General features: G+C 42.6%; 1 long non-coding RNA gene across 1 annotated transcript in view; it reads left to right on the top strand.

Annotated features, from left to right (window-relative positions):
* Window positions 1-9,032, top strand: part of LOC132473702 (uncharacterized) — a 215,506-nt gene that overhangs the window by 159,845 nt on the left and 46,629 nt on the right. The window lies entirely within an intron of this gene.

The raw sequence follows: 9,032 nt of genomic DNA, 5'->3' as shown, positions 1-9,032 counted from the left end.
GGATACAAGTTTGAGGTTGTAGATGGCTACAAGATGTAAAGTGAGGACAATGTTACTTGGCAAAATAAGACAGGAACCATAAGCATTAACTGCTCAGTGTCAAGATTACCACAGAGGACTGAATCTGATCACAGTTTTATGACGTATGATAGAAGCATTATGATCTCAGAATAACTTTCTCTCAGAGGCTGGACACCGCAGAGCTAAAGACAGAGGACTGGATGGTCTAAACTGTGCAGACCAGTGGCTGGCACTGTGCGCCTGCTTGGCTTTACTTCTCTTTTGTGTGTTTTCCTTGTTGTTGTTTTGATGACTGCTGAGAGGCAGACCAGATCAGTTCCAGTGGAACTGTTTGCATGGGGTGGGTTGGAAGTGGGTGCTTGTTTTGGGACAGTGGGGGCGGGTTGGCGAGGGTGGCCATCTGGCATGGGGTGCCTTGTGACTGGTGCTTCTCCTCGAGTCCCCGCACGTGTCGAGGAAGAACCTCCGCTGGGTCACGGATCCAGATCACTGGGCTCAATACACTCACACACACATACATACACACAAGCACACGCACAGATACACGCACAAACACACACACACACACACACACACACACACACGCACACACACACACACACAAATACACACACAAACACGCATTAACACACATGCAAACACGCACACACACATGCACACACACACACACACACACACACACACACACACACACACACACACACACACACAGAGAGCCTAACACAGATACACACACAGACACACACACACACACACAGACAGACTTAAACACATGTATACACACACATACATACACACACACACCTTAATAAAAACAAACTGACACAAGCACACACTGAAACACACATACAGCATAGGCAACCGATTTGCAGATACTGCTCCACTGGAGCACACAACACTTAATTGCAATCTGCAGCTGTCATCAAACATTCTTTATTTTTTTTCGTCTTCTTCCTGATCCGTCCATCTCAACATTGTGTTTATTTCATTTTTTTTCGTTCTCCATATCCCCCCACCACTTCCTGAGAAGCCTTCCCTCGCGAGATCAGATCCATCTTCCCATGCTTTGGAGATGTTTCAACAGGTTTGGTGATGGAGGACGCTGTCACACACACACTCAAACAGAGAGACTCATGGTGGAGAAAAGTTTTCTGGAGACGCAGTTACCCTGAGACGAGGGCGGAGACGATGCAGGGTGCTCAGGTGAAGAGGAATCGGGGTATCATTTGACTGTTCGGCCGAATGAAGAGAGGCACCAGGCGAACCGATGACGGAGGACGTTTTGGACGTTTTCTGATCAAATCCATCCTTTCACCATCGTAAGTTGTAATAATTATTTTGCTGGTGGCTATAAACGATTGATAAAATGTTGATCAAATTGCTCACTTATACAGAATAGCTATATCATACATTTTCTATCGCCACCTGCCTAGTCCGTAACAACAGATACAAATACTAAACTTTAAACTCAATCAAGGCATTTTCATTAGAGCTTTTGGTTCAAAGTCCCTGGCTGGCGAAACTGTCTGGTGCTTATCTCTTGTCAAAACAAATTAACAAATGTTAATGTGGAGCAGCGTCTTCTGAGCAAAACAACAGGAGCCTCTGGTGAGTGCCTCTCTCACACACACACACACACACACACACACACACACACACACACACACACACACACACACACACACACACACACACACACACACACACACACACACACACACACACACACACAAACACATAAACACACACATACAGCAGTTTTTTTGCGTTATTTTGCGTTTTGTTGTTGATGTTTTATTTCAGTTGGTATTTTTTTTACAGGAACAGGTGTTTGCCAGGAAATGTTAATATATTCTTTCTCTACTTTAATATAATCTTTTCCCAAGAGACCTGCGAATATTAAGTCCAAAAAACGTTGAATAGAGTTCCAAGAATGCTAAATGAAACGAAGGCTTGAAAGAATACATGTTTTTTATTGATCTATTTTTACATGCCACATAAAGAGATGAGCCTCTCTCTGACCAAGGTCAGTGTAAATATATGTGCTTATTGAACAGCCTCTCGTAATGATTGGGACTGGGGTAACTGCGCTGGCACTGTCCCAACCTTGTCTCTATTCTCATCTTTTCTTAACCAATTCCTATTTCCCTTTCTTGATGGGATATTTACTGTATCATCGATCATATCGATCAATGATACATGTCCAAAAGTATTAGGAAGATATGTAGTTACGTCGCTTGAGGAACACCAGGTAAGCTGGATATATTAGAAACAGTATCGCAAAATCCTTAATTTGTGAGTCAAACAAAATCCTGCATTCCATAATTTATACAAAATATGAAATACCCCTTAGGATGCACTTTAAAGCAATATTATGTGAGCAATCTCATTTTATTAATTTTCCATCCCTGCTACAGAGATGTAAACAAACAATAATAATAAAAGAGGGAGTATCAAATTATTCCAAGCACTCAATACTAATCATCTCCTAAGTGACCAAAACAACAGCAACAACACTTAGCAAACATATATCCGTCCAGACATGGAGAAAAAGACACACGGAGAGAGACGGGAGATTCAAAGAGATTACCGGGGGAAAGCGTCTCAGACGCGACAACACACCACACATGCTCCCTTTTGACGACAACCGCCTCAAACATCAATACGCTCATGTATCGCATTCACACTGGGTGGGAGGGAAATTAATTTGTCCAAAAAAACTAAACCCAGTGGCAGGCAGACTGTTATGAAAACTGTAGGCTACACAGTTAAAATGTACTAAAACCCAAGCGTCATCAAAACTCCCTCACACCGTGGTGGACTGAGAGATAGGAGACGGGCTCATTGTTAAAACATAATCACATTTCACATAACTAGTTTGAAAGTTACAAAATAAATGAAAGAATGGTGTGGGATAACTTAAGGCGACATGTATGGACAGAAAGAGATGCACACTCAGAAGTATTACGAAAGATTTGTCCTAGTGCCTATCGCATGATATTGTACATATCACATCATGATATATCACAAGCTTTAACGCAAAAGGTATTAAATGTTAATAGAGACACAATTTTAGTTTGTATTGATATTTATATCTATTAATAATAGCCTCGGCTCATTTAGATCTACATTATTAATGCTGGTGTCAAAGTTTAAGGTCAGTGCTGGAGGATGTATGCTGCTGTTAATGTTTGTGTGTGTGTGTGTGTGTGTGTGTGTGTGTGTGTGTGTGTGTGTGTGTGTGTGTGTGTGTGTGTGTGTGTGTGTGTGTGTGTGTGTGTGTGTGTGTGTGTGTGTATTTGACCCCCAATTTACATGAAATAATAATATCACACAGAGAAGTTTATTAATAATGAATAGATAGATGCATACATAGCGAGAAAGATAGATAGAGAGAAAAATCAATTGAGATAGATTCATAGATAAATACACATATATATACATTGATAGATAGACAGATATGCATGTTTATTTTACCCTCCAACCTCACAGTATTCAACATGCAGTAATCTGTAGTCAATATATTAGCAATGCATCATGAATGACATCTAATATAAAAACAAATAAACTTGTAAACATTTTGGCGTTTTTTTCCTCTCCTCTTTGTTTATCTCTCTAAATGAGATCAAAGCCAGAGTCTCAACCATTTATGAGAATTACAATGATCTCTGAGACAAACACCGCAAAAACAACAACAATAGAGAACATCAATTAAAAAAGAGGGAAATAATGTAGAGAATGGCTGGCCAACAAATAAATAAAATAACGATACAAAAAGAAAGAAAAACACATCAGAGGAGGAATGGACTAATTCACAGGGGGGCCCATTTCCTTTATTGTCTAGATTTCTTTCATCTTTTGTTATTTGTGTTGTGTTTTTGTTTGTTTGACTTTTCCCTTTTTCTTCCAATTGAGACATTCGGTGTCCCATGTGTTGTCCAGAGGGGCGGGACTCGCTGGGGAAGCCTGGCAAATGGGGTTGCTGTGTGCATCTGTGTGCCGTTGTTTTTGTTTAATTGTAATCCTATTCCCCAGATTTCCACACAGAAAGTAGGCTAGGCACCCTAATTGGCTCCACAATGGGCAGAATGAGACGTACCGGTTCAGGCGGGAAACCGCCGGAGCTGTGGATCCCTCAACACAGACAGGTCAGAGATACCTCCGCTTCCGACTACAGACAACACAAGCATCAACATCTCACACCTGGACTCCTTCTCAGCTGGCACCTCCACTGAGCTATCCTTAGCATGATTGACAGGTGAGTACGATAAAAGGGCATAATTATAGGCACATCAATACCTCCCTGCGCCCAATGGAAAACGACATTCAGTGTTGATCCTCTGGATGTACACGGACGGTGGTGCACACAAAAAATTCTGTATTTAAATGTGCATTGTGCATTCATACTTTGCAGGATTTAAGATCTCATCAAGGGCTTTGTACGTTTTGCATTCAATACAAATGAAACAATATTCTTCTTCTTTTTTTATTAACAGTTTATTACTGATACGATTTACACTATTTAAACATAACTAAGTTATGGGGTCCTTGGTACTATAGTTATTTACGTTTGACATGACAGAGATAGCACCAGGGCAGACAATTTATTGAAATGACCCAAATTAGGCCAGGTGAAGTAGCTCCAGGAACCAGGGAAATGTGACTTTCAACATGATACCAAAACAAACAAGACAAACAAGAATAACATTTTGAATGCTCTCCCACAAAAGGTATCCACCTCCTTCTTTCTGGAACAATATGAAACAAATACGGTCACAATAAATACCAAAACACCCTTACTCTCTGATAAACAGCTAGTTACCCATGGATTCACACCAAGCCACAGGGAAGCTCCAGGGATTGACGGACTACAGAGAGAGTGTCACCACCGGAATGACACCCTGGGGACACTTTACCTGAAACCAGCAGCCGAGCAGCGGTGTGTAACTACAGCGCCAAGCGGGCCTGACTCCTTACACATCCCTGCCGCTGACAGCAGAGTGATGGTCATAAATAAGCCACTATAAACTGTCAGCTCCCGGAACTAGACTGCCTCGCCACAGTCAGAAGCAACCATCGGGACAGTGTGCTAGCAGGTGCCATTGCAGGCGCTTCTTAGAATCCCCACTACTGGCTTAACCGAAGCTAATGAGCTGGAATATGCCACAGCAGCAGAGATCCCAGCGACGCTGGGCTACAAGTCCAGGTAGACAGTTCCCCTCAGCGCCAACAATAGATTAGCATGCTTCCTCCGCGATGGGGTTAGGCAAAGGTGAGCGACAGAGATTGGCTACTAAACAAATATAACGGGTTGTCGATAGCAAGGGGTTAAAACAAAGGGGTTTCCAGCAATGAGAGCTAGACTAATATACAGGGAAGCAGAATCCGTATTCCCATAAGGGAAGAATGACAAACAGAACCCTACCTCTGGGTATGATATAAGTGACATACCAAGGGCAGTTGATCACACGTTGAAATGCAACTGTGTTATGTGAAGACTTTCGATGCAATCCAGTGTTTTAGATGTCTGAGGAACGGATAAACAAATATAGGATAACCGAGATGAGACTTCATGGCTATGAACCACTGTCAGAAGCACCAGTGGGGATGTGACTACGTGGTTATCAAGCTGCCTCAATATCAGTGCGAAGGAATTCAAGACGCTGGAAGGCAGGCATCCCAGTGGTGGTAGGACCGGCTGCAGCCTGCGAAGGCCAAGTCGTGAGAACGAGACCAAAGGATTCCATCGAACAACCTCCAAAGTGTCTGGCTATTCAGTCCTGGGAGCAGCAGTAGCACTGCTAAAACCACTAAAAGCTGTGGGTGGGTGTCTTTCCTAACAATCAAAAGATCCAAAGAGGAATGAGCAAAGCGAGCCACTCTGTTGTCACCCTTGAATTGCAAGGTTATCTGTGGCTGGTCCCAAAATCCAGACAAAATGCAGACAACCGAGAACTCGCCACCTGCCAAATCTTTTAGGGTTTGTATAACGCAAGTAATTTCTTTGAACGGTGTCGGAAAGTGGCGGTCAAAAGACTTTCCATTGATTCTGTCATGCACTTATTTTTCGCTCTAAAATTGTTTCCAATCAATTCAAGTATGTTTAACCTATAGCCTACATTTGGTCAGGGCCAGGACAGAAAAGTCCTTAATATTGAATAATCGTCTCGCCTTGTGATGTAAATGTATTAATTCTATGCTGTATTCAAACCACATGTTCCAAGCTAACACCAGTCCTTAATGGCTTCTTCTTCCACACATAGAGTGGTCAACAACACCAGAGACAGTTTTATGGGTCTGAGATAAGTCAGACCCTACAAGCATTGCCTCTTTGCCATCCTGCCCAAGCCAAGACAGACTGAATGTTGACCTGGATAAATTAGAACCTGTTTCCGAAAAAAAAGGCTCTGTTCATTTTTAACAGTTTGATATTCCAATGTTTCTCACTCTGTCTGTCTCTCTCTCTCTCTCTCTCTCTCTCTCTCTCTCTCCTCTCTCCCCTCTCTCTCTCTCTCTCTCTCTCTCTCTCTCTCTCTCTCTCTCTCTCTCTCTCTCTCCCCTCTCTCTCTCTCTCTCTCTCTCTCTCTCTCTCTCTCTCTCTCTCTCTCTCTCTCTCTCTCTCTCCTTTTAAAGAGATTTGGGATTTCAAAAATATATTAATATATTTTGAAATGGCAAAGGTTCTCGTGTGCTGATGAGTAATAATTCCTAGACAGTTGGTAATTAGTCTGGTGTCTTCTAAAAGGCCGCAACGCGACCTCGCTGAACGGGCGTCTATCTATCTATCTATCGACTCCATGCCCTAAGCAGCCAGGACTGAACAATAGGTTATCAATACAATATAAAACGATGCCCTATTCAAGTAACTACTTTGGATCGTTTTTGGCTGCTTTACCAAAACCTAAATCAAACCATTGTCAACTACTACCGTACTTCATTTACAATGCTAAGAATTGGCAGAATGGAGCTATGTACACCAAACTACAAATATCCCTGTTTTAGTGTTCCCCATGTCACCTAAGTTTCCGTGCGTTCGTGTATGTGACATCCAAGAGCACCAAGTAAATGGAGGGTTTGAAAATACAATGCAAGGAAAACTTAAAGGTAAGGGTTTGTGAGACCCCGGGAGGCTGAGAGGTAAATTTACTAACAAACTACGAAGACATTTTATAGTTTTTTGTATCTTTTGCCACAAGACCTTTTTCAACCTACTGTATATATTTGACATTCTATGCTTGTTGACATATATATCTACGTGTCAAAGTGGCTACCAAAAAGACTTGTTTGAACGATTATTCCGGTTCAGAGCAGTCAGGCGTACACAGGATTCTGAGCGCCAATTTCAGAGTTTTTAAGGCTAATTACTGCCTTAAAGGCTCTTCCCTAGAGCCTTTAATGACTCTATCTTAATGACATAAAAACATATAAACTCATTTTGGTTTTCAATTATAATTGATTCTGAAAGTTGAGGCAATGAACCAACGCCGATTGTAGCAAAACAAAATGTCATCCTCACTCATAATTTTAAATTACGTTGAACATGACATTCCTGACATAAGGAAAATAACACAATGGAAAGTTGTCTTTGAAATGACAGGTTCTCTTACACAAGAGTCTTTTTTTCCTGGAACTGAATGAAAGGACCGATTAAGCAAATAAAGATATCAATTAAGTGGCGTAATTGAGATTGTAGATATAGAAAATGAATTTCCCAGAGGTGTCAGGAGTAATGAGTTGCACGCAGTGGTATTAAAGGTAGACTCGTTTAGACCCCATGGAGAAAAAATCCTAATAAACTCATTCATAAACACACACGCACACCCACACCCACACCCACATGCGGACACATGAAGATACAGTCACACAATACACAATCACACAGACATACATAGACACTTAACAAAACTCACATATACACTCACACACGTGGTGCAGACACAGACTCACGAATGCATGCAAACAAACACACACACATACATGGAAACTCTAGCACAGAGAAACAGAAAATACATACCGATCTGCACAGACACATACATACATGCATGCATGGAAACTCATAAACACACCCACACACCACACACAGACATTGTTTCAGACTGTGTGCAGTTCTGAAAGCTAGATAATTAGCTGAGTAGTTAAGAAGAAGAGGAAAAGGTCTTGAAGAAAAGAAAGAGGTCTTGATTGTTAACCAATGTGTGTGTGTGTGTGTGTGTGTGTGTGTGTGTGTGTGTGTGTGTGTGTGTGTGTGTGTGTGTGTGTGTGTGTGTGTGTGTGTGTTTGTGTGTGCGTGTGTGTGTGCGCGCTTGTGCGTGCATATCAGGGCTGAGCTAGGTAGATTACCCTTTCTGATCAGTTGGGAAAATAAATCACAGGGAAAAATGATCTTCAACAGATTTCCCGATGGTGCACCTGTCTCTATGACCAGCCCACCCTCCCCCAACACACTCCCCACCCCACCCCCTTTACCGGGGGTTCAGAGGTCACGGCGCAGCTACGGTTGGCGTCTGAGGGAGAGCCAACAGATCCATGTTTTTTTCCACAGCGTTTTCCCTGCCTAGGGCAATATGGCCGCCAGGGCAAGGAGAGGGCAGCATGTCATCCATAGATACACGCAAATCAATTATAAATGCACGCTCTGTCTTAGTTACCAGTGTCCGCACATGGGTATCTCTTCAGAGTAATTAATGTTGGCTGAGCTCAGGCGTGCCTCTGTACATACTGATGTCAGCGCCCTCGCACTCCCACGCGAGGATACGGAGCAGCCGCGATGCAAGGATCCCGTGTGGGTCTATACGATCCTATACGCGTATCAACGCTTACCGGCTCTCTCTTTTCTCGTTCGTAAGCTGCTTAACGATGGTTAAAAAGTGTTTTGCCCGCTGTTGTTTCCTTCAAGATACAGTATGGGGTCGGCAACCCTTGCAGGGTTAAGGGGCCCTTTGGATCCACACACTCCACTCTCACACTCTCACACACTCACACTCACACACAAACACACACACACACGCACA

Source organism: Gadus macrocephalus, chromosome 15, assembly GCF_031168955.1.
Source record: "Gadus macrocephalus chromosome 15, ASM3116895v1".
In the NCBI taxonomy this organism is placed as follows: Eukaryota; Metazoa; Chordata; class Actinopteri; order Gadiformes; family Gadidae; genus Gadus; species Gadus macrocephalus.
Note: the sequence above shows the minus strand (reverse complement) of the source record. Positions and strands in the feature narration are given on the sequence as shown.